The 26,601-nt window shown below is 41.3% G+C and overlaps 1 long non-coding RNA gene and 2 pseudogenes across 1 annotated transcript in view; 1 reads left to right on the top strand and 2 right to left on the bottom strand.

Annotated features, from left to right (window-relative positions):
* Positions 1-792: 792 nt before the first annotated feature.
* Pmpcb-ps2 (peptidase, mitochondrial processing subunit beta, pseudogene 2) lies at positions 793-1,881 on the bottom strand (annotated as a pseudogene).
* Positions 1,882-1,954: 73 nt separating this feature from the next.
* Positions 1,955-26,601, bottom strand: part of LOC102552092 (uncharacterized) — a 41,823-nt gene continuing 17,176 nt past the window's right edge. Inside the window, exons 5-6 of the long non-coding RNA XR_015622426.1 lie at positions 6,334-6,501; positions 1,955-4,737 (exon numbers count right to left, since the gene is read on the bottom strand). This is a non-coding gene — a long non-coding RNA (uncharacterized LOC102552092). The remainder of the gene's footprint in view (positions 4,738-6,333; positions 6,502-26,601) is intronic.
* LOC134479125 (transcription factor BTF3-like) lies at positions 8,604-10,633 on the top strand (annotated as a pseudogene).

The following is a 26,601-nucleotide window of genomic DNA, read 5'->3' as shown; positions in this document are numbered from 1 at the left end:
ATCCTATACTATGTACCTAGTGCACATATAAATAATTTTTTCTATTTGAGTCAAGTCCTCCATGCGATGACATTAAAACCTGCATGTTGCATAATTTGATTTATGTGAAATGACTAAGATTTATGAAGAAATAAACTAACAATTGATCGGGTCTGAGAGCTGGAAATGGAGGTTAAACTCTAATGGACGTAGGTCTGCCTTTTGTTTGTCTGTGTTTATTTGAGCTGAAGGAGATTTTCTTTTCTTTTTTTTTTTCCAGAGCTGGGGACCGAACCCAGGGCTTTGCGCTTGCTAGGCAAGTGCTCTACCACTGAGCTAAATCCCCAACCCCCGAGATTTTCTCATAACTGGACTGCTAACATGGCTGCCTCGCAGCTCTGAAAATATACCAAGGCCACTAAAGTATGCATTTGTAATGAGAAAAGTACATAAGTTAAAGATCAATACCGTTCAAATGTAACCCATATTCAGTCCCAGAATCTTTCTTCATTTCTCATTCTTTTTCTTCCTTTTGGCCACTTAAAAAAATCCTCCTAAGGAGGATTTTAAAAGTTCATCTCATCACTCTGGAACTAAAATATTAAAAATTCATTTGAATTACATTACATTCAGAAAAAATACAGCTAAGAAAGTAAGAGACAATGGCAACTATAAAATTATGGCTTGTTTTATGACCTCTTTTGTTTTTGAACATATTTTTTATTTTTTTCACTTCAAGATGAGCAGTCTTTCAAAACTTCTAGGTCTCTTAGTCTTATAAATATGTTTGTGCAGGATATTTGATCACAAGAATTAGTCACGAGTCCAGAGCATGTTAGTACAAATCTGGTTAAAATCTGATAAGCACTCAATAGGACCAAGAGCAGCAATAGCCGGGCTTTTGTCATAAATACTTGGTACACACGCTTCGAACCATCTCCGCGTCCACAGCATCAATCCTTGCTTCAAGCTTGGGGATGGGAATTCTCCCATTACAGCATAGCATCTGCCTAGCGATGTCTTCACAAATTGGAGTTGATCCTTCAGGCTGCAGCAGCCACCTTCAGTCTTCAGAAGGTTTTTGGCCCGTGCAACCTCACTCTCAGAAACAGCTGTGCACAGACGCATCCGTTCTTTGTGTACAGTGTGCAGCGTGTCAGCAACTGCGGCTTGTTCACCAACCATATAGAGCCCCCACAATCCTGTGTCTGTGTAGGAGGTGTCGAAGGACTGGAAGCTGTGGCAGAGATTGTCATGGCAAGTGAGCTGGACCAGCTTGCATGATAAATTCATTCCTCCTCCGAAAGAGCGATCCCAGTGGCCTATCAGTGTGTTTGCAACCATGAGACCATGAGTGTGTCTGGGTGTGCCCAAAAACCTGCTTCGATAGCTATTGCGAGGTGCGCCAGCGGCACCTGAATCAGCCCTCACCCTAATCTCACTTCCAGTGAGTTTACAGGGAGGCAGAGCTGGTACATCTCCTTTACATGCTCACAAAGAGTCACCAAAATGAAACTTCGCTCACTCCAGCAGTTCGTTATGGCAAACACCTCCAGCAGCAGCCAGCACGATTCTTGGTCCCTTATAATGTATAGTTGCGTAACCCACTGAGTCAGTCCTTACGGTTTATAGATTTGATATTCTCAGTTGGCCCCAGAATTGTCCGTCCAAGTGCGGTGTTTTGATAGGCTGTGGCATACAGATAATCAAAAACAACTTCTTGCAAGTTGGTCTCAACTTCCTGCGTTTCTCTGAGCATGACTCCACGCTCACGTTCAATCTCTTCCTCTCCCAGTGTACTGTTCTGAATTATGTCAGCAAAATTTCTACAGCTCTTGGCAAATCTTTGGAGAACGCTTTAGCATTGTAATTCAGCAACAGCTGCCACTGCCATCTCTGTTGTGAGTAGGTGGAGGGGTGTATGTGCTTTCTTAATTACTTTAAATTAATAATATACATAATACATTTCAAGTCTCTGTGTACGAAAACTTTTAAAGAATTATTTATTTATTTTAGTTATGTGAGTACACTGTAGCTGTCTTCACACACACACCAGAAGAGGGCATCAGATCTCATTACAGGTGGTTGTGAGCCACCATGTGGTTGCTGGGAATTGAACTCAGGACCTCTGCAAGAGCAGTCAGTGCTGTTAACTTCTGAGCCACCTCTCCAGCCCGTGAAAATTTTTTGATGAAAAAATGTCCAATCACAATGTCATAGTTCATTTTGCACCATTGTCACAGAGTGCCTGAGGCTGGGTAATTTCTAAGAAAAAGAGATTTGCTTATTGACAAGGTAAGAAGGCTCATATCAAGTTAGGGTCTTCATGTTATATCATCCCAATGATATAAGGCAGGAAAGAAATCAAGAGGAACAAGGAGGTGGGGGCGGGGAAGAGAGAGAGCACACAAAGGAGCCAAAATCACTCTTTCATTAGATACTAATCTGTGCTAGCTAACCAACCCCTCAGCCCTCTCTAGTGGCAACTGCAGTATTCCATCCTGAAGGGCATCACCTAGTCACCCCTGAGGGTCCCATCCCCTTCTCACTGTTGAATCGCGATTAAACTTTTAGTACACTAACTTGGGAGGTACACCGAAAATACTGCATGACAAAGAGAAAGAGGAGACAAACAGGGCTGCCAGGGTCAGCAGAACTGGAGCCCCTCCCCCGGTCTCCTGGGGATTACTGTGTGACCAGTACCAAAAGCTTTAGCACATAGTGTTTGTCTTGCTGAAGGAACTGGAGTTTACAAATGAGCAGCAGTGGAAAGCTACATGTAAGTGAGCATTATTGTCATCCTTGGCTCTCACTGTAAGTGAGCCTTACCAATTGTTGGCTATCACTGTACACAGGCACTTGACTAGTGTTACACACACACACACACACCGCTAATACCGTGAGCGTTACCATCCATAGAATGCAGATGAAGACACTCAGGTTCGCACAAGTGAAATCTAAATAACTTGCCCAAGCCCTCACAAATAGTACAGTTATGTATATCGTGTGTGCGTGCGTGCGTGCGTGTGTGCGTGCGTGCGTGTGTGCGTGTGTGCGTGTGTGTACCGAATCCCATACTTCAGCAAAAGTGAAATCTTGGAAAGTTACTTCTGTAGACTGAATCTGAGAAAACAGTGATGAACTGATATTCTGTTTCTTCTAGTTGCACGGTATAGAACAGAAATCAGTCTTAATCAATGATGAAGTTTTTTAAATCTTCGTCTGTTCACACACATGAACACATGATATAAATAATTTTGTTCCCAGACTGTAGAATCTTCTTCTCCAGGGTATAAAATGCACCTTAGAGATTTAACTCATGGCAAAGGGAAACGTGTCTTATTACTATTCAATTTCAAATGACCCCTGTGTTGAGATTTGTCTGTCTTTGATCAGAGATCCTTCCCGAAGAAGGTTAATTTTATGAAATTTCCTGGATTGTGTTAAGTAACAGCACATAGCTCTGGTGTGAATGAGAGGTGGGCTGGGCACAGAGCATGATGTCTTAGGAGTTGCTATTTTGATACTTTGCCAGTGCTGGTCCAATGACAGGGAGAGAAGGCTCATAAGAAGGCTCTGGTTAGGGAACTAAATATCTGTTACATCTGTAATTATATGTGGCATTTTGGTTCTGTAATTAAATTCCAAACAAGTCACATGCAGAAATTTAAATGCTGTTACAAAAATGAATAAAATGAGCTTTCAGATTTATGAATATGATTTGAATAAAGATCGTCGATCACTCAAACCAGCAGGTTTATGGCTGCAAAAATGAACTGAATCTAGCTGTGATGAGGGCACTGGACTTGGTGCCACCAAACACTATCATACGGAAGATAATTGCAATAAGCCCTCGTAAGGAGAAAAATCCAATTTTTAAGTTAAAGATGGTCATAGTTTTCACGTACTTTCTACATGATTTAAATTACCTTGCAGAGAATAACCTATAATACTTAGTAAAATGGAATAGTATTTTTCTCAGTCCCTTGCAAAGTAGCCCAGAGTGGGACTGCCACTACACAAACACAGGGATGGGGTGGGGGCAGGGGAGCAGCAAAGGCGCCTCCTCCAGAAGGATCTACTTGAGGACTTCCTGAGACACTAAGGATTGCTGATGCAGACGGTGCTAGCCAATCAGAACTGCTGTTTGGAAGAGATACTTATTTGGGACCAATGGGCTGCGGGTGGAGGTTATTAAAGAAGCTTGCAGCAGCGTTCAGAGGAGCTTGCTACTCAGTTCTCACCAGCTCTCAGAATCTGTGCCATTGATTCTGCACCACCTCACCTCCAACACCCGGGGGCCAGTAGGGCCAGGCAGCCGGAAGTCGGGGGCACAGGCAGCAGCCCAGGTATAAAGAAGAGATTCATCCGAATTGGCATCAAAATCACAGTTGTGTGGTAACAGTTGCTTAGGCTAGCTGAACAATTTTTGGTTATAAAGGGTTCTTATACCAGGCATGGTGGCACACGCCTTTAATCCCAGCGCAAGGAGGGCAGAGGCAGGTGGATTTCTGTGAATTAGAGGCCAGTTTGATCTACACGGTGAGTTCCGGGACAGTCAAAGAAACCCTCTTTCGAAAAACAAAAACAAATGTGCTGTAATTCGCTGTTTTATATATTTTTATCCTGGCTGTGGCAGAAATCCTGACAAAGCAACTTAAGGAAGGAAGGGGCTATTTTGGCTCACAGGCAGAGGCCTAGTTCCTCAAGGTGGAGAAAGCACAGCAGCAGGACCCGAGTCAGCTCCTCACGTCAGGCCTGTAATCGGGAAGCACAGAGAGATAAACGCTCTCGCTCAGATAAAAACAACAATGTTCAATTATCTTCACATTGAAAAAGATTGAAATAGCAGTAACATGCAGCAATTGCCAAGGTGTTAAGAAATGCCTTCACAGGAGAAATACAAAGAGATGCGGTATTTTACAAAGTGGTTTGTTCATATCCACGAAAATCTGAATTATTTCAATCTAGTAATCTTAATTCTACTCTATTGTAGGAGGGTAATAATAAAAATGAATTTATACTTTTGGACTTGACTATTCTGATATTAATTATAAAAGAAAAATGGAGAATAGTGAAATAATTGTCCAAACAAAAACGGTGAGGCAAGCTTTTATCTGCTCGCAAAACAGTGATTTTGTTTTTAAAGTAGAATAAGGCGTAATGTGCTTATCACTTAGTATAGATGCAAGTAAAGGTATAATAATTATGTAACCCACACTTACTACCAAGGAAAACACACTCAAGGCTAAAAGACTGAAGGAAATGTTCCAAAATGCTATCAACAATTGAATTTGAGTGGTCTAAAGGGTTTTGTCTTCTGTTCATGCCTTTTAACATTTTAAGTGGGTGTAATTGTTAAAATACAAAAACCCACATGGGAATCAATCACCAGTATGCAGGTCTATCTGTGATGGTAGGAAAGTAAATCATACTCTCAGATTTTCTGAATCTGTCTACCCAAGACCTTACCTACACTATGCTTTTATATAAATTCCATAGCATTTTCATAGATCTGTAAGTATTTTGCAGCTGCTTCAATTTTATTGCTTATAAAAGAAATTAGATAATTTCCTGTGTTTTACTGTTCCCAGTGCAGAGTCCCACATGTACTATGCAATTGTTTCTATAATTTTCTGGAAAAAATGCAAGAAAATTATGATAAAATAGTCGTGGTTGCTAGGGGATAGGAAGGGAAAGAAGGGTACTGGCTGGGCTGGAGAGGGAGTCGGTGGATAAAATGCATGTTAGTCAAGCAAGAGGACATGAATTCATATCCCCAGTACACTTATAGAGGGCCAGGCATGGCCATGGGTGTCTGTCATCCCAGAGCTGGGGGAGCATGGCAGATCCTGGGGGTAGGTGACTACTCAGTCAAGTCAAACGGCAAGCTCCAGTTTCAGTGAGAGACCCTGCCTCAAAATAACAAGAAAGCAAAGCATAGAGCAGCAGCTGTCAACCCGTGAGTCAGTCATGACCCCAAGGGATTACATTATCAGATGTCCTGCATATCAGATATTTACATTGCAATTCATAACAGTAGCAAAATTACAGCTACGAAGTATCAACCAAATAATTTTATAGTTGGAGGTCACCACAACATAAGGAACTGTATTAAAGGGCTGGAGCATTAGGAAGATTGAGAACTGCCATTGAAGAAGGCAGTAAACTATAGGCAGGTCTGAGATGTGCACCTGTAGGCATACAGCACTAACAGACACACACCAACCACAACAACACTCATGGGAGAGTTCAGGGAGTAACAAAACTATATTGTGTCTTATTTCTGGTGGTGGCTTTACATGGTCATGCTTTAAGCAAAACGTAACTCTGCATCACAAGGGCTGTACTTACTTATCTGTGAGAAGATTCCATGGGGAATGTAAGATGTCTCATCAGATGATGGTGATTGCAGCTTGAGCCTGACACCTTGACTTTAATCTCTGCAACTCAGGTACAGAAGGAAGGAGAGATTGGCTTCCACAAGTTGTCTTCTGGACTCCACATGTTCGCCTCATTCACCTGCACAAGTTATGCGTGTGCAGCCATGCGTGTGTGCACACACACAGCCATGATTAAGTGACTTTCTTTTAAAAGACTTCTATGCCCTTGAAAGTACTGGTCCCCTTATCTTGGCATTAAGGTTTGGTCTGGATAAAGAAAAACAAACAAACCAACAAACCAGAGAAACTAACACTGCATAGAGTCCCTGTTAGAATGCTAGAAGAAGTTAGGAAGTTTCCCACGCATTATCTCATTCTCTAATCACACTTTCTCAAAACAAGATGCTATTATCCCCACTTTTTCAGGTAAAGCCACTGAGGCTTGTTGTGATTAGGCAACCCAAAAGGAATGCATTGAGAGGCCTTCATTCTTAACTGAATCCTACCTTATCTATACCTACACAACTCCATGTTCTATGTGCTATGTGGGCTCAGAGAGGAGCCAGCGTCCCCAATGGCCCTGATTGTCCTCATTGCTTCTATTTAAAGACCATGCTGGCACTTAAGCAAACAACCCTTGTCTTCTGCAGTTGGTGAGCTTTCTGTAGTCTTGTCTGGCATACGTGAAGGAAGATTAAGTAGCTCAAAAGTCTCTGGAGATGGAGACAGAGAGAAAGGACAACGGAAGTAGAGACCAAAGTGGATCTGAGGATTTGAGAAAGGCTGATGGTCGGTTACACTGAGGAGCTACACAGAAATCTCACCACTTCGTCATACACATTGCATTAAGTTTCCAGTTTACGTGTCACTGAAAACTAGGCTTTGAGTTTGTCTGTCCAGGTCAAGCACACAAAACAGTCTGGTCAGAGATTTGAGCTCAACACTTGTGATCTTGTGATTCCCAATTAGCCTCAGTTTCTGCATCTGAAAAGTGGAGATCACCATGTTTTGAGGAGATGTTGTGAAAAAAGAAAGAGGTAAGATGTGGGGAACTTCCCAGCTCCTTCTAGCATTCTGTTTATGGTTTATATTCTGAGAAAAACTTGGAGCCAAACTGAAGAGGCAGAGTGTGGCAGTCTTATGTCCCCCACATTCTCATGTCAGTTGGCTTCTATTCATCACCGAGATAAGCCTCCTGTGACTCCACCTTTCTTCTGTACAATAGATGTGAGTCATTGCCCTTCCATGGTGAACATGTAGATGTCACTGACGAAAGCTGTGGTAAGCTGAGGCCCTACCTGATGTCTACAGAAAAGGGTCTGTGGAACATGTCTTAGTTGCTCAAGTCTCCCATCTTCTCACACTTCTGGGAACATGTTAGAAATACCTGTCCTGTACCTTTATGAGTTTGTGAGGCCATGTGTCTAGCTTAGCCCATGGTTCTTGGATCTTGGACAGAAATGAAATGTTGGTCTTCTAGATCTGATAGTTGTCCTTGGCAGTGAGAGGGGAATCCTGTGACAAGATTCCTTCTCTAGCAGCCTGGGTCCCTGCAACCTTACAAAGGAAAGCCCTCACCAAGTCCTGATGGGGATCAGTCATTGCCTGAAGTTACTGAGATACAAGGAATGTTTACTACTGCTGCATGGCCTATTCAGACTGGCAGATGCCTGTAGGTTCTGTGTGACATTTGCTGTTTTTGATGCCTTGGCAGGGTCAGAATAATGATTGGTGACATTTATTTCTGGTTAAACAGGAGATTTTCTGCTCTTTTAAGGAAATATGATATAAGATGCCTCAAACCAAAAAAAAAAATACAGCACTATGTCAGAGATGACCTTGCTGGGTAGTGGCAGTGCACACCTTTAATCCCAGCACTGAGGAGGATCTCTTAGTTTGAGGACAGCCTGGTCTACTAGAGAAACCCTGTCTCAAACAAAACAAAACAAGCAAAAGTTCTAAACTTCTGTAATAGTAGGAAAACAACTGAATTAGTTCTTTTATCTTAAAACAATTAAGCGAATTAAGCTTCCATATTCCTTTATTATAATGTTTCTTTAAGAAAAGCACAGTGAGCACTCTAACTGCCACCTGGTGTCCCCGTGTGTGTGTGTGTGTGTGTGTGTGTGTGTGTGTGTGTGTGTGTGTGTGTGTGTCCCTGTTGTCAGTTGGTCTGCCCAAAACTCCCTGAGCTCCCCGTAGTCCCCTTTGAAGCCTCATTTCTACTCTGACAAGGTGAAAGAAACGATCATGAACCAGGAAAACCTCACCAAACTACAGGCACAAGTGCACACTGGTGGGAAAGGAACTGCTCATAGAAAGAAGGCAGTTCACAGAACTGCCACAGCAGATCATAGAAAACTCACAGACTGTCTTAGTCAGGGTTTCTATTCCTGCACAAGCATCATGACCAAGAAACAAATTGGGGAGGAAAGGATTTATTCAGTTTACACTTCCACACTGCTGTTCATCACCAAACAACTGGAACTCATGTAGGAGCTGATGCAGAGGCCTTGAAGGGATGTTACTTACTAGCTTGCTTCCCCTGGCTTGCTCAGCTTGCTTTCTTATAGAACCCAGGACTACCAGCCCAGGGATGGCACCACCCACAAGGGGCCCTCCTACCCTTGATCACTAAGAAAATGCCTTACAGCTGGATCTCATGGAGGCATTTTCTCAAGGGAGGCTTCTTTCTCTGTAATATGTTCAGCTTGTGTCAAGTTGACACAAAAACCATCCAGAACAGAGACAGTATGAAGCTTAACAAGAAGGAAGGCCCAAGTGTGGATACTTCATTTCCACTTAGAATGGGGAAGAAAATAATCATGAGAGGCAGAGGTAGGGAGGGATCTGGGTGGGAGAGGGGAGGGGGAGGGAAAAGGGAGTCAGGTCAGGTATGGGGAGGAGACAGGAGGGAAGCCCAGAGGATCAGGAGAATGAAAAGAAATATGCAGTAGTGTGGGGTGGAGGGTGGGAATAAGGGAACCTCTAGGAAGTCCCAGATATCAGGGGTGTAAGAGGGTCCCAGGACCCAGTGGGGATGACCTTAGCTGAAGTGCCCAACAGTGGGGAGATAGAACCTGAAGAGACCACCTCCAGTAGATCGATATATCCCCTATTTGAGGCATAGAGCCACTCACCCATCTTCAAAATTCTTGACCCAGAATTGTTCCTGTCTAAAGGAAATGCTGAGACAAAAATGAAGCAGAGACTGAGGGAAAGACCATCCAGAGACCAACCCAATTTGGGAATCATCCCATGTGCAGGCACCAAACCCTGACACTATTACTGATGCCATGTTGTGCTTGCAGACAGGAGCCTAGCATGGCTGTCCTCTGAGAGGCTCTACCAGCAGCTGACTGAGACAAATGCAGACACTTACAGCCAACCATTAGATTGAGGTTAGGGACCACTATGGAAGAGTTAGGGGAAGGACTGAGGGAGCTGAAGAAAATCGTAACCCCATAGAAAAAACAACAGTCTCAACTAATCCAGACTCCTCAGAGTTCCCAGAGGCTAAGCCACCAACCAAAGAGCATACATGGTCCCCACTACAGATGTAGCAGAGGACTGCCTTGTCTGGCCTCAATGGGAAAGGATGTGCTTTATCTTGTAGATACTTGAGGCCCCAGGTTAGGGGGATGCTGGTGAGGTGAGGTAGAATTGGGTGGGTGGGTAGGAGAGTACCCTCTCAGAAGCAAAGGGGAGAGGGGATAGGGTGAAGAACTCATGGAATGGGGACCAGAAAGGGAGCAACATTTGGACTATAAATAAATAAATAAATAAACAAACAAACAAACAACAACAACAACATACAGGTAAACAATATCTCTGGTATTGAAGAGGTGAACATGTTTATAAACCAAAGAAGAGTGTCCATTTTAACAGCTCAAGTTCAGGCATCTCTGGCCTCACCATTATAGGCCATGTTGAGACAAACCAGCTGAGAGACATGCTTCCCAGCATCCTTAAACCAGCTTGGTGCAGACGGTGTGACTAATTTAAGGAGACTGGCTGAAGCTCTGCCAGAACAATCTGTGGATGGAAAAGCACCACTTATTCCTGGAGAGGTCGATGGTAGTGATGATGGTGATAGTGGTGATGATGGTGGTGGTGATGATGGTGGTGGTGATGATGATGGTGGTGGTGGTGGTGATGATGATAATGGAGTTCCAGATCTGGTGGAGAATTTTGATGATGCTTCTAAAAACGAAGCAGACTGAACTGAGGCAGCGTCTGAAGGTGACCCTTGCAGAAGCTATAGGAGCTGCTATTTTAGAACATGACTGCTTTTTAAAACTCTTATGTTTATGGGTCTGATAAAATCTATATCTCTAATATTTAAGTCCAAGCTCCCTGGACATTTACAGATCTTTTCAGTTTTTGCTTATACCTAATTCATTCTTTGGGACAAATTGAGCTGAAGAATCCTGGGAATAAAGTCTGGGAAAGTTTAATAAAATTCTTTGCCTAGTTAAGAGAAAGAAAGAAATAAGCAACCAAACAAAAGTACAGTGAATTTATAAATAAATTCTTCATATCAACAGAATTGAGTTAATAGGACATGGTTAGTCCCACCTATGATCCCAGAATCTGGGATGCAGGAGAATTTGTGGCCAGACTGGGCTACTTATAAAGCTAAGGCCAACCTGGGCTATGTAGTAAGACCTTGACTCAAAAAGTTACAGCTAGGCCTAGATGCAGAGCCCAGCAACCCCAGCTATTCTGGAGAAGGAGACAGGAGAATTATTAAAGTCAAGATCTACCTTAGCTGCAGGGTGAATTCAAAGCCAGAGCACACAATTCAGTAGACCTGCCTCTGTCTAGTCAGAGAAAAGGAGCCGGACAAAAGTGCTACACCCAGTGCTTGTGCATCCTAACATAAGGCCCCAGGTTCAATGCCCAGCACCAAAAATGTTTCTTAACATGCTAATGTTCACAGTTATCATAACTCTATCATCTATGTCATAATCTGATTCAAGAACATAAAAGGAAAATGTACTCACAATAAGCTTTTTTTGCTCTAGCTTTCACCTTGCTGGCACATGCAACATTTCTTTGAAGCTAGCCGTCATCCTTAAGTTATGTTTTATAATGTTATAAACCCTAAGTGAAGGGGGACATGTGTTTCTCCCTGACAGTAAAATGTCCTGAAGACCGACAAGGCTCCAGATGCTTGCTCTAAGATTCGCAGAATGTCCTGGTGATAGTCCGCAGACTCAAGGTACATCATTTACTCTAAGACACACCTCAAACTCTTCCAGTTTGAGCATTTAATGACCATGATGTTCCTCTAGATTGTGTAGATACAAATCTGCCACTCTCTTACGATTAATATTTTATACCTCGAAGTAACTATTTTATTTCTTTATAGATAGCTTGACCTCTTTTATCTAAAGGTTCCTAGATTGTGCGTGTATGTGCAGTGTATACATATCTGTTCACAGGTGCACAGGTGTGGTCATACATGTATGGAGGTCAGACGTTGATACTGGATATCTTTCTTTTTCTCCTTTTCCCCTTTTCCCCTTTTTCCCTTTTTCTCCCTTTCTTTCTTTCTTTCTTTCTCTCTCTCTTTCTTTCTTTCTTTCTTTCTTCCTTTCTTTCTTTCTTTCTCTCTCTTTCTTCCTTTCTTTCTTTCTTTCTCTCTTTCTTTCTTCCTTTCCTTTCCTTTATTTTTTGTTTTATTTTTCAAGACAGGGTTTCTCTGTGTAGCATTTGCTTTCCTGAAACTCTATCTGTAGACCAGGACAGCCTCAAACTCTGCCTGCTTCTGCCTCCTGAGTGCTGGGATTAAAGGCAATTACCATCACTGCTTGGCCCTCAATGTCTTTCTTAATTGTCCACCTCCTATTTTTGAGACAGAACTTCTCACTGAACCAGAAGCTCACCGTTCTGCTTAACTGATTGGCCAGTGAGACCCTGGTTGCCCTGTCTAAATTACTCAAATGCTGGGATTAAAATTTAGCATCAGCACACCTGGCTTTAACGTGGTTGCTGGGACTCTAAGTTTAGGTCCAAATGTTTGCACAACGCATACTTTATCCCTGGGTCACCTAGCTCTGGAATTTTTTTATTTTATTTTTCTTGGAGTTTATGTATTTACATTTCAAAAGTTATCCCCTTTCCCTCCTCTCCCATATCCCCTCTCCCTGCTTCTGTGAGGGTGCTCCCACTCCCAAGCACCCACTCCCACCTCAACGCCTTGGCATTCCCCTACACTGGGGAAACGAGCCTTCACAAGACCAAGGGCTTTTTCACCTATTGATGGTGGACAATGCCATCCTCTGCTACATATGTGACTGGAGCCATGGGTCCTTCCATGTGTACTCTTTGGTTGGTGGTTTAGTCCCTGGGAGCTCTGGGGGGTTTGGTTGGTTGATATTGTTCTTCGTATGATGTTGCAAACCCCTTCAGTTCCTTGGGTCTTTTCTCTAACTCCTCCATTGGGGTCCCCTTGTTTAGTCCAATGGTTAGCTGCAACCATCCTCATCTGTATCAGTAGGGCTCTGGCAGAGTCTCTCAGGAGACACCCATATCTGGCTCCTGTCAGCAAGCACTTCTTGGTATCAGCAATAGTGACTGGCTTTGGTGCCTGCATATGGGATGGATCCCCAGGTGGGGCAGTCTCTGAATGACCTTTTCTTCAGTCCCTGCTCCATTCTTTGTCCCTGTATTTCCTCCTGTGAGAATTTTGTTCTCCCTTCTAAGAAAGAATGAAATATCCACATTTTGGTCTTCCTTCTTGAGCTTCATATGATCTGTGAATTTTTTCTTAGCTAATATCCACTTAGTGAGTGCATACCTACCATGTGTGTTCTTTTGTGACTGGGTTATCTTACTCAGGATGATATTTTCTAGGTCATTCTATTTGTCTTAAGAATTTTATGAAGTCGGGCTGGAGAGATGGCTCAGCGGTTAAGAGCACCCGACTGCTCTTCCAGAGGTCATGAGTTCAATTCCCAGCAACCACATGGTGGCTCACAACCATCTGTAAAGAGATCTGATGCCCTCTTCTGGTGTATCTGAAGACAGCTACAGTGTACTTATATATAATAAATAAATAAATCTTAAAAAAAAAAGAATTTTATGAAGTCATTGTTTTTAATAGCTGAGTAGTACTTCATTGGGTAAATGTACCACATTTTCTGTATCCATTCCTCTGTTGAAGGACATCTGGGTTCTTTGCAACTTCTGGCTATTATAAATAAGGCTGCAATGAACATAGTGGAGCACGTGTCTTTGTGATAGTTTGGAGCATCTTTTGGGTATATGCCCAGGAGTGGTATAGCAGGGTCCTCAAGTAGTTCCATGTCCAATTTTCTGAGGAACCTCCAGACTGATTCCCAGCTTGCAATCCCACCAACAATGGAGCAGCAACAATGGAACAGTGTTCCTCTTTCTCCACATCCTTACCACCATCTGCTGTTATCTGAGGGGTTTTTTGTTTTATTTTTATCTTAGCCATTCTGACTGGGGTGAGGTGAAATCTGAGGGTTCTTTTGATTTGCATTTCCCTGATGACTAAGGATGTTGAACATTTCTTTAGGTGTTCTCAACCATTCAGTATTCCTTAGTTAAGAAGTCTTTGTTTAACTCTGTACCCCATTTTTAATAGGGTTATTTGATTCTCTAGAATATAACTTCTTGAGTTCTTTGTATATATTGGATATTGGCCCTCTATCAGATATAGGATTGGTAAAGATCTTTTCCCAATCTGTTGGTTACCATTTGGTCCTAATGACAGTGTCCTTTGCCTTACAGAAGGTTTGCAGTTTTATGAGGATCCATTTGTTGATTCTTGATCTTAGAGCATAAGCTATTGGTGTTTTGTTCAGGAAATTTTCCCCAGTGCTCATGTATTCAAGTATCTTCCCTACTTTCTCTTCTATTAATTTGAATGTATCTGGCTTTATGTGGAGGTCCTTTATCCACTTGGACTTGAGCTTTGTAAAATAAGAATGGATCATTTTGCATTCTTCTACATGCTGACCTCCAGTTGAACCAGCACCATTTGTTGAAAAGCTGTCTGTTTTCCACTGGATGGTTTTAGCTCCTTTGTCAAAGATCAAGTGACCACAGATGTATGGGTTTATTTCTGGTCTTCAATTCTATTTCATTGATCTACCTTCCTGTCTCTGTATGAATACAATGCAGTTTTTTTTTAATCATGATTGCTCTGTAATACAGCTTGAGGTCAGGAATGGTGATTCACCTCAAAGTTCTTTTATTGTTGAGGATGGTTCTCCACTATCCAGGATGTTTTGCTTTTCCAAATGAATTTTCAAATTTCTCTTTCTAATTCTACGAAGAATTGAGTTAGAATTTTGATGGGGATTGCATCGAATCTGTAGATTGCTTTCCACAAGATGGCTATTTTTACTATATTAATCCTGCTAATCCATGAGCATGTGAGATCTTCCAATGTACTGAGATTTTCTTCAATTTCTTTCTTCAGAGAGTTAAAGTTCTTATCATACAGATCTTTCACTTGCTTTGTTAGAATCACACCAAGGTATTTTATGTTATTTGCGACTATTATGAAGGGTATCATTTCCCTAATTTCTTTCTCAGCCTGTTTATCCTTTGAATAGATAAAGGCTACTAATTTGTTTGAGTTAATTTTATACCCAGCCACTTTTCCGAAGTTCTTTATCAGGCTTAGTAGTTCTTTGGTGGAACTTTTGGGGTCACTTAAGTATGCTATCATTTCATCTGCAAATAGTGATATTTTGACTTCTTCCTTTACAATTTGTATCCCTTTGACCTCCTTTTGTTGTCTGATTGTTCTGGCTAGGACTTCGAGTACTATATTGAATAAGTAGGGAGAGAGTGAGCAGCCTTGTCTAGTCCCTGATTTTAGTGAGACTGTTTCAAATTTCTATTTAGTTTGAGGTTGGCTACTGGTTTCCTGTATATTGCTTTTACTATGTTTAGGTATGGGCCTTGAATTCCTGATGTTTCCAAGACTTTTTACATGAAGGGGTGTTGAATTTTGTCACATGCCTTCTCAGCATCTAATGAATGATCATGGGAGGTTTTTTTTTTCCTTGAGTTTGCTTATATAGTGGATTACATTGTTGGGTTTTTGTATATCGAAAAATCCCTGCATCCCTGGCATGAATCCTACTTGATCATGGTGAATGACAGTTTCGATGTGTTCTTGGATTCAGTTTATGAGAGTATTGGTGAGTGTTTTTGTACCAATATTCATGAGGGAATTGGTCTGAAGTTGTCTTTCTTTGTAGGGTCTTTGTGTGGCTTAAGTATAACTAATTGTGGCTTCAAAGAAAGAATTAGTGTTCCTTGTGTTTCTATTTTGTGGAATAGTTTGAAGAATATTGCTATTAGGTCTTCTATGAAAGTCTGAAAACCCATCTGGTCCTGGACTTTCTTTGATTGGGAGACTTTTAATAAATAACTGCTTCTATTTCTTTAGGGGTTATGGAACTATTTAGATGGTTTATCTGATCCTGATCTAACTTTGGTACCTGGTATCCGTCTAGAAAATTATCCACTTCCTTCCAATTTTCCGGTTTTGTTGAGTATAAGCTTTTGTAGTAGGATCTGATAAATTTTTTGATTTCCTCAGTTTCTGTTGTTATGTCTCCCTCTTCATTTCTTATTTTATTAATTTGGATACAGTCTCTCTGCCCTGTGGTTAGGCTGGCTAAGTATTTATCTATCTTGTTGATTTTCTCAAAGAACCATCTCCTGGTTTCGTTGCTTCTTTCTATGGTTCTTTTTGTTTCTACTTGGTTGATTTCAGGCCTGAGTTTGATTATTTCCTGCGCTCTACACTTCTTGAGTGAACTTGCTTCTCTTTTGTTCTGGAGCTTTCAGGTGTGCTGTCAAGCTGTTAGCGTATGCTCTCTTCAGTTTCTTTTTGGAGGCACTCAGAGCTATGAGTTTCCCTCTTAGCACTGCTTTCATTGTATCCCATAAGTCTGTGGCTTCATTTTGATTAAATTCTAAAAAGTCATTAATTTCTGTATTTCTTCATTCACCACATTGTCATTAAGTAAGAGTTGTTCAGCTCCCATGTGCATGTGGGCTTTCAGTTGTTTTTGCTGTTATTGAAGACCAGCCAGCCTTAGGCCATGGTGATCTGATAGCACGCATGGGATTATTTCAATCTCCTTATATCTATTGAGGCCTGTTCTGTGACCAATTGTATGGGCAATTTTTGGGAAGGTACCATGAGATGCTGAGAAGAAGATATATTCCTTTGATTTAGGATGAAATGTTCTATAGATATCTGTTAAATCCAATTAGTTCCTAACTTCTGTTAGTTTCTCTGTCTCTTGTTTAGTTTCTGTTTCCGTGATCTGTACATTGATGATAGTGGTGTGCTGAAGTCTCCTATTATTATGTGTGGCTCAATGTATGCTTTGAGCTTTAGAAAAGTTTCTTTTATGAATGTGGGTGCCCTTGCATTTGGAGCATAGATGTTCAGGATTGAGAGTTCATCTGGGTGGATTTTTCCTTTGAGTATAAAATGTCTTTCCTTATCTTTTTGATAACTCTTGGCTGGAAGTCGATTTTATTTGATATTAAGATGGCTACTCCAGCCTGTTTCTTAAAACCATTTGCTTTGAAAATTCTTATTCAGCCTTTTACTCTGACGTAGTCTCTGTCTTTGTCACTGAGGTGTATTTCCTGTATGCAGCAAAATGCTGGGTGCTGTTTATGTATCAAGTTTGTTAGTCTATGTCTTTTTTTATTGGGGAATTGAGTCCATTGATGTTGAGAGATATTAGGGATCAATGACAGTTGTTTCCTATTATTTCTGTCTTTAGAGTTAGAATTATGTTTGTGTGGTTATCTTCTTTTGGGTTAGTTGAATTTAGATTACTTTCTTGCTTTTCCTAGTGTGTAGTTTCCCTCCTTGTGTTGGAGTTTTTCATCTGTCATCCTTTGTAGGGCTGGATTTGTGGAAATATATTGTGAAAATTTGGTTTTGTCATGGAGTATCTTGGTTTCTCCATCTAAGGTAATTGAAAGTTTTGCTGAGTATAGTAGCCTGGGCTAGCATTTGTGTTCTCTTAGAGTCTGTATGACATCTGTCCAGGATCTTTTAGCTTTCATAGTCTCTGTTGAGAAGTCTGGTGTAATTCTGATAGGTCTGCCTTTATATGTTACTTGACCTTTTTCCCTTACTGCTTTTAATATTCTTTCTTTGCTTTGTGTATTTGGTGTTTTGACTATTATATGATGGGAGAGATTTTTTTCTGGTCCAATCTATTTGGAGTTCTGTAGGCTTCTTGTATGCTTATGGGCATCTCTTTCTTTAGGTTGGGGAAGTTTTCTTCTAAAATTTTGTTGAAAATATTTACTGGTCCTTTAAGTTGAGAATCTTCTTTCTCTTCTATACCCATTATTCTTAGGTTTGATCTTCTCATTCTGTCCTGCATGTTTTGGGTTAGGAGCTTTTTGCTTTTTGCATTTTCTTTGACTGTTGTGTCAATGTTTTCTCTGATATCTTCTGAACCTGAGATTCTCTCTTCAATATCTTGTATTCTATTTGTGATGCTTGCACCTATGACTCATGATCTTTTTCCTAGGTTTTCTATTTCCAGGGTTGTCTCCCTTTGTGATTTCTTTATTGTTTCTATTTCCATTTTTAAATCTTGGATGCTTTTGTTGAGTTCCTTCACCTGTTTGGTTATGTTATCCTGTAATTCTTTAAGGGATTCTTTAAGGGATTTTTGTGTTTCCTCTTTTTGGGCTTCTATTTGTTTACCTGTGCTGTCCTGTATTTCTTTAAGGGTCATCCTTCTTGAATTCTGAGAACTTTGCAGTCATTCTGGATGGCTTACAACCCCAGTTCCTGCTGCTGGATTAATGAAGCATAGCTATGTTTATGAGTGAGGTTGCTTTTCAGGCCATTCAGATTCTCATTTAGCTACTGTTAGCTGTTGGAGCCTGAGCAAGCCACTTAAAATTTCAAAATCTCAATTTTCTTATCTCATATGATGTGATGAAGATTGTGAATCCATTCCAATGTCTATTGTGTAATAAATTTTTAATAAATTATGACATCATCAACGACAACAAAAAAGGGGTCATCCTTCTTAAAGTCCTCTAACATCATCATGAGATGTGATTTTAGATCCAAATTTTGCTTTTCCAGTATGTTTGGATATCCAGTATTTGCATTAGTGGGAAAACTGGGCTCGATGTTGCCATAGTTGTAGTTTCTGTTGCTTAGTTTCTTGTGCTTGCCTCTTGCCATCTGTTATCTCTGATGTTAGTTGATTTTTCTGTCTCTGACCAGATCTTGTCTTGTGGGTCTGTGAGCCTGTGATCTTTGAATTGAGATCACTCCTGACAGACCAGCTCTCTGCTAGCAGGTTTTGTGTCAGAGAGCTGTGGGACAGCCCAAACTCTGGGCGCAGATGGAGACTGGAAGGGTATGTTCCTGGAGTGTCTGCTGTTGTACAGTCAATGGGAAGAATGTGGGCTATGGGCTTAGGAGGGAGAGTGCTCCTTGCACACTAGCTCTCTTTGGGCAGGTTTTGTGTCCAAGGGCTATGGGACAGTCCAGCTCTGGGTGTAGATCTGAAATTTCTTTACTCTGAAAAACATTTGGCACTTAGTAAAACATTCCAAATGCAACAATACATTATTTAATTTGATCCTATCGTCAAGCCAAACAGTTGCTTGCCTTGTTTCATGGGTCACGTAATATGCCATTACCTTTACCTGGATTGTCAGCTGGGCTGAAAGATGCATAGTGATCATACTTATGAGTCTAGTAGTTGGTCTAGCCTGTCTGATAAGGGGATATGCAGCCTCTCATCCTTCAGTAGATTGCAATGGATTTTTGTTTTTGTCACTGCTCTAAAAGAGGAAGCTCTCCCATAAATCACGGCTCCCATCAAATTCTGCCAGCCACAGCAGAGTCCACCAGATTGAAGGAGTCGGGTAAGACTTTTTCTAGCGGAAGATGGTGTGCAATGCTTTTACTGCTACTGTCTCTCGTCTGCATAATCATTTACTTCCCTCTTACAAACATCTGATGCTTAACTCCTCCCAAGCTCTCTGAAAGTTTCATGGAGCTCAAATACCTGATTCAATACCTCATGTGGACCTGCATCAGTATGGCCAAAGCCCCTTCTATGTGGCAGCCGCTATCTAATCATCAATCAACTAAAACAAATCAAGCAAACTTAATAAGCCCCATAGTAAATAATTGGGGGAGGGTATGTCGTAAATTGACTGCAGTGCGATAAGTCAAAAGCACTTAGTGGATAATTCTATCCCATGAGCCATGTCTCCCGAGCCCTGAACTAGAGGAAGCTTGAACGGTCCCACCAACAGTGTGCACCAGCTGTACACAACAGTACTGACACCCCATCATCCCGAGTCCAGCTGAGTCTATCATTGCCTTAATCTAAGGGAAATCAGCAGGGAGAAATTTGTCCAGAAAACAATGATACAGGCATGAGCTTTGAGTTGTCAGTCAGAGTCGTTCAGGAGATTCCCAAACGCTAAAGGCTGTTGCTGTTGGTTGCCTCACAGTGGTGGAAGGTAAGTTCATGTTGCTGAAGACATCATATATTTCAGGCATAGGACACAGAGGACTTGAGCTGGACCCAAGCTGAACGTCTCCTCCCTGAGGACTAGCTCGTGTGGTAACAGAATATGCTTCCAAAGGAGGAAAGTAAAGAACAGTCCTCCAGGGCCTGTGAACTGCAGCAATGGTCAGCATAGCCCAGTAACCCTATAGCAACAATAGCACCATGTATGCCTTAGAGGAAGCCAACAACTCTCTCTGCCTGTACAGCAGGAGGGAAGCCTAGTTAACTACCCAGGGCCAGGGAAGCCGCAGGTCTTAGAGGAGAGCCTACAACTGCCACTTTACTAACCTAGTCAGTACTTAGCCCTGACATTATTCAATTCACAGCAGGTAAAATGTAGTTAATAACACACACACAGACACACAGGCAGGCAGGTAGACATGCATGCATGCACACACGCATGCACGCACACGTGTGTAACAGCAATTAAAGAGGCGATGAAAATGGGGTTATACATGGAAGGGTTTGGAAGAAGGAAAAGGAAGAGGAGAAAGACATAATTAGATTATAATTTCAAAAAAAGTAAACAGTATCGAAATAAAAATCTCTGGTACAGGTACTAGCATAGTTTTGTTGATTTCTAGCTATCTTTTTCCATCTGAAGAGACACAGTTCTTTATTCAGCTTATGACATTACTCTTATTATAACCTTAATTATCTCTTCTGTTTCAAGCACCCCAAGTTTCTTTATTAGTACTGACTACACATATGCAGGCCACTGACTTCTGGCTTACGTTTTTATTTTTATTCTCTATCATTCTCCTTTGTGATTTCACCAGAGCTGTCACTTATCCATTATGTATCACTAGCTTGGATGTTGGTTCTTTAACCTACCAGGTAAAGACAATATGTTAGGATTCTGAATGCGCGAGCCACCACAAAGGAGCAGTTGTTAAGTTCATTGAGGAAATCTGACCGTGTTGTGGGCAGCAGTTGATACTCACACATCTTCCTAGGCGTGTTAATGGGTTTATAGACAAATTTTCAATAGAAAGAAATAAAGAAAGTCTTTATGGATCAGAGACAGCACAATACTTTACAGGTAAAATCATGATAGGTTTTAGGTTTGCTCTAAAATAATCTAATAAAAAATTGAGTTGAGGAAGATAGATTTGAGAAGGACACAAAATGTTAGCAATTGTCTTAACTGGGTAGTGAGTAGATGGTGGCTTTTGTATCAATCTATGTATTCTGGGGTTTTAAAAGGCCTGATTGTGTGCTGTTAAATAGAAACTTAAGGTGCATCGCTCCCCTGTTAATTTTTTACCTTATGCCACCCTGCTTTAATATTTCTGCATCTCGATACCCCCCTCCAACTGTCTCCTGCTATATCTCGTGTATTATGTCTTATTTCAGAAAAGTTTAAGCCTTCCTTTTTATTTCCCTAGATTGATACACCACCTTTGCTGGAAATCTTTTCCCACCGCACTTGAAGCTACCTTCTGCAGTTTGCACTTTTCAGTATCCATCCCTTTCCCTTAAGTTAGTTACTCCCTTCCTGTGCATAAGCCCTGAAGGTATGGGTTTTGCTCCCTCGCCGCCCCCCCCCCAAACAACAAACGATATCAGGGTACACGTTTCCTCGTTATCACCTCGGTTAGAGTTTCTATTTTGGTCCAAGTCTGGTTAATATAAATTTTAGTCAGCCAGAATCTTAGGGTGCCAAAGGATGCAGAAAGACTGAAAGCTCTAGGCAAAGGAATCCCTCCTCTGGCTATCCCTCCACTGTGACTAATGAGGCTACTATACTGGAAACCGAAAGCTAGTACTCTGCTTCTAGTTGGCCAGCTACTCAGTTAAATCCAAGTGTTTTGCAAAGGCTCCTTGATGCTGTTGCCAGCTCCAGGGGTCTTGGGGCCCCGCCACTTGACCAACCTGTTCTCAGAGGTTTCCTATGGCCATTCCTTTTGATAATGCTGATGTACACTACTGAAACAGAACCCGAGTGGGCTCCATGGAAACAACCCCGTCTGTGATGGCTTTGTGCCAACTGGCTATGCTGAACTCAATTTTCAGAACTCTTTTTCCTGGATGTTTGCAGTTTGAGTGAGCTCCACGGGCATTCTTGTATGAGGTTTAAAGGGTGAATGTGGAGCTTCGGCCACTTTTAAAACTCACACACACAGTCAGCCACCCCGTGGCTCATCTTGGTTTGCCGGACCTCGGTCTTCTGAATTCTATCCAAGCTTCACCAGCTCCCAGGACAGGAGTTAGCTCCATGACTGAAGGTACAGGCAGGGCACCTATGCCATGAAAGCTTAGTGAAAATGACTGCTTTCAATTCATCCCTGAAGGCTTCACATCATGCTACATGGTCCAGCTTCCCTTTTCTCTCCTACACATCACACTTGCCTTTCTTCCTCTGCAGGTTATGTTAGGAATTTCAAACCTTAATACTAGGTAAAATTAATCTTTACAGAGACTATAGGCTAGTTTTTGCAATAGATGTCAAGTCCTGTAAAACAATGCTGTGTACATAATATATATTGTATATTATAAATTTTCTTTAGTCAATCTAGGATTTAGTTGCATCTAGGATGCAAGAGAGGGATACAGAAATACTGAAAACTATAGATAGAAGAATATATATGGGGTGTATTGATATATACTATATTATATATGAAGCTTATAACTCAGTTGATCTCTTATCCATCTGCTAGTTTGTCTATTCATCACCAATTTAACATCTATTTAATCTTTATGCCTTTATATCCTATGCTTCTTAGTAGTGTTCTGGATTCTTATATTAAATCTCAAAAAAAACCCAAAAATCAAAAATAACCCAAACAAATAAAACAAACAACAAAAAGAAAAATAAGGTCTTTTCAGATAATAAGAGGTATAGATGTCACCACCATCAGACTTAAACTACAAGGTATTTAAGGAAGTTCTGAGGAAAACAGGGTCCACCCAAAAGAATGAGAAGTGCCCCAGGATGTTAGTTTATGAGTAGGTACAAAAGGTGGTTTTTTGTGGCTTTAAATTTTTAATAATCGATGGTTTTCTGCACACACAGAAATAAAACATAGAATAACACAAATTGTGTGAAGGAAAAGCAAACTCTAACTTTTGCAAGCCGTACGTGAAGTGTTGTTTGAAAGTAAGCTACAAGAGGCCCTGAGAAATGCTTCAGCAGTGAGGAAGGAGCACTGGCTGCTTTTCCAGATGGCCCAGGACTGATTGCAGCAGCCAAATGGTGGCTCAGGACCATCTGTAACTCCTGTTCCAGGGCATCCAATGCCCTCTTCTGCCCTGCATGGCATTATGTGCACATGGTGCCCATGCATATATGCAAAAGAAAGCAAACCATGGTAAATTAATGATGCTTTTCCCCCCAGAGACAAGGTTTCACTGTGCAACAGTCCTGACTGTTCTGGAACTCACTTTATAGGCCAGGCTGGCCTCTAACTCTCAGAGATCCACTTCCCACACCCAGCTCTAAAGATGCATATTTTAATGCTATATATACCACTTGTAAGAAGAGCGACAGAACTGGTAATGATAACATTGAAATATAATATTTTAAATTCTCAAGTGATAAAGGCTGAAAAGAGAAAGAAAAGACAAAGGAAAGGAAAAATATTGGATGGATGCTAGTTTGGTAATATTTGAAATTACTATAAATACAACCAGGGCAGAGATGTAACTCAGTGGTAGAAGTACAGAGCCTTGGGTTTAATCATTCGCGCTATAAGTCAAAAAGTCCAAATATATGTATGTGTGTGTGTGGTCAGATATACATGCACACACATACATATTAAACATTTATACCATATATATTTATACATATCTGTGCATATATTATATGTACATATATTACATATACATGACACATTTTCGTGGTCAAATCTTTTAAAATCTGCTAATCCAAGAAATACTTTTATTTAATGGTAGTAATTAAGATATTTATGCCAACAATAGTAACAATCTTGACTACATCTTGAGTACTATAACCAAACTCTGAGTGGGGAACTCCCTCCTGGTGTCTAATAACACAGAATCATAAAGCTGTGTGTAGACTGTGTGCTTTTGATCATGTACCTGATCCCCACCCCACCCTGTGCTATTTCCCACTCTGCTTCTCAGATCAGACGCTTTCTATTGATCTATTTTCAAGTTGTTCTGCTGTTTCCAATTTCCTCTTCATCTCATACAGTGATTGAACCTTTTCATGTAAGATGTTACAGTTTTTACTTCCCAAATTTCTACTGGATTTTAAAAACAGGTTCTATTTACTTGATAGCATTCCCTATTTGTTTAGTTGCTGTTGAAATATTTTGTCTTTGGATATGAATATATAAGAGAGGGTTGGAGGGGGGCTGGAGAGATGGCTCAGTGGTTAAGAGCACTGACTGCTCTTCCTGAGGTCCTGAGTTCAAATCCCAGCAACCACATGGTGGCTCACAACCATCTGTAATGAGATCTGATGCCCTCTTCTGGTGTGTCTGAAGGCAGCTACAGTGTACTCATATACAATAAAATAAAAATCTTTAAAAAAATAAGTTTAAAAAAAAGAGAGGGTTGGAGTGAGAAGGAAGGAAAGAGAGAGAACACATTTAATACACTTTGCTGCTATTTCCAAACCTTGGTCACCTTGAGGTATGTTTTGATTAACTGTATTGTCTTATCTTAGGAATTATTAGGAATCATTTCATGTTTTGTATGCTGGTATTTTTATTACAACATGCCATTAGATGAATATATTTTAGAATGCCTGAATTCTTCTACTTCTAGGATTTTAGATAGTCTTTCTGCCTCCAACTACAATGCTTGATATTTCACATAAACGCTCTGGCCCTTTGGCTTGTCTTCCATGTGTCCGTGCTGGGCCCTGCACATGAAGCAGCGTTTGGAGGTAATTCTCACCTAGTGAATGCTCCCTCTATTCATCATTATGCCTGCTTTGAACAACCTGCCTTCAAGTAATGACAGGTGCATATGTGCCTCTGTGCACGTGCGTGTGTGTGTGTGTGTGTGTGTGTGTGTGTGTGTGTGAGCCTATGTGCATGTGTGTATGTGCATGTGTGTGTAACTGTGTGTGCCTATGTGTATGCTTCTCTGTATATGTATGTACTGTGTGTGCCTATGTGTGTGTGTATGTGCTTCTGTGTGTGCATGCATGCACATGCGTGTGTGTGTTTGTTTGTTGTTTGTTGTGTGTGTTTGTGTGTATGTGTATATGTATGTGTACCGTGTGTGCCTGTGTGTGTATGAGTGTTCCCTAGGCTGTGTAACTTATCTTGGAGGGGCCTAGCCTGGTATAAGGTGTTTTTTACTACTATAATCCACTCAAACATATACACTTAAAAAACAAGTGTTCGGTGCTTCTTGTGCACTCTGAAGCTTGAGAGCTGCTGTGTTAGACAAACTCCTGTGTTTAACTTTGTCTTCTGAGAAGTTATTTTCCTTACTCCAAAGAAGTTCAGCTCTTCAGGTACATTAGTCACTCTCCTCTAAAGCTGTAAGAAAAGTACTGTAAGCCTGGTGGCAATATTTCCTCCAGAGTGAGTTTGTTCAGTGCTATTTCCACAAAGTGACTGGCAATTGTTAGCTGAAACTCGGGGAAACATTGTAACAGAGTAGAAACAGCAGTGCTAGATCATAGTGCCTTGGCTTCAAATGTGGTAATGTAGAAATCCAGTAATGTAAAAATACCTGGATGACTCCTTACATGGTAATAAAAGTTGTGTGTATAATTTGATAGAGCAATTACATACACATTAATGTTTAGGAGTTGGGCTAGAAGAAAGGGGGAGCAATGCAAAAGTCTGTGTAGAAGGTAGATTCCAAATTATCTTCCTGTCTAATAACTCTCAGGTTCTGAGATGTGAGTGGAGGATGGACAGAGATTGCTCCTTGTTTGGTTTTGGTTTTGCAATACGATCACCTTCTACAACTAAGGCTGTCAGCCCTCCTGCCTCACCCTCCCAACTTCTGGGATTACAAGTCATACCCAGCTGAGAATTCTTTAATGTTTTTCTTCAATTAGGCCATGACTTCTCTTCTGTTATAGAATTCATGTTCACAACAAAACCTTGCTCTGGTACTTATTAGCTATGTAATATCCATCAATCTGGATCTTGGTTAAAAACTGGGGAAATGGGCCAGCGAGATGGCTCGGTGGCTCCGAGCATGCTCTGTTTTTGCACTCTTCTCGTTTCTGCCCTCTGCCCTTGCAACGTGTGTCCTAGTGTGTCCCACAGTATACCCTTTTGCCCAAACTTCTTTGCTTGCAAATGTCCATTGCAATGCCCATGGGTCTGGTACAAGGATTCTGGCTTCTGCTACACTCAACACTGGATTCTTACTGGGACTCCCTTGGGCATCTCATTGGTGCCATGTGTTAGAGATCCTGTAGTTTTGGTTCTATAGAGCTGTCTCCTTCATGCACTCTGGAAATTCATCCATGGGGTATATGATGGTGGAGGGGGGCCCATTCAAACCCCTGAAACTGGCCCAGAGAGGTATCTGGGCTGGTGAGCTCTGGGCTTTCCTGCTCTCATGGCCTTGGGGTCAGCTCACTAGCAATCCTCACTACCAGTGTACCTTCTGCCCAAATAAGGTGCTGGGCCCACTCTCTCAAATGAAGGGGGTACATCTTACCTTTGACTATGTTACCACAAGGCAGACAAGTACAGGGCCAGCTCTCCCATGCT

The sequence above is a fragment of the Rattus norvegicus genome, chromosome 6 (assembly GCF_021556685.1).
Source record: "Rattus norvegicus strain SHRSP/BbbUtx chromosome 6, alternate assembly SHRSP_T2T, whole genome shotgun sequence".
Classification (NCBI taxonomy): Eukaryota; Metazoa; Chordata; class Mammalia; order Rodentia; family Muridae; genus Rattus; species Rattus norvegicus.
The sequence above is the reverse complement of the archived record's forward strand: the minus strand, read 5'-3'. Positions and strand labels throughout refer to the sequence as shown.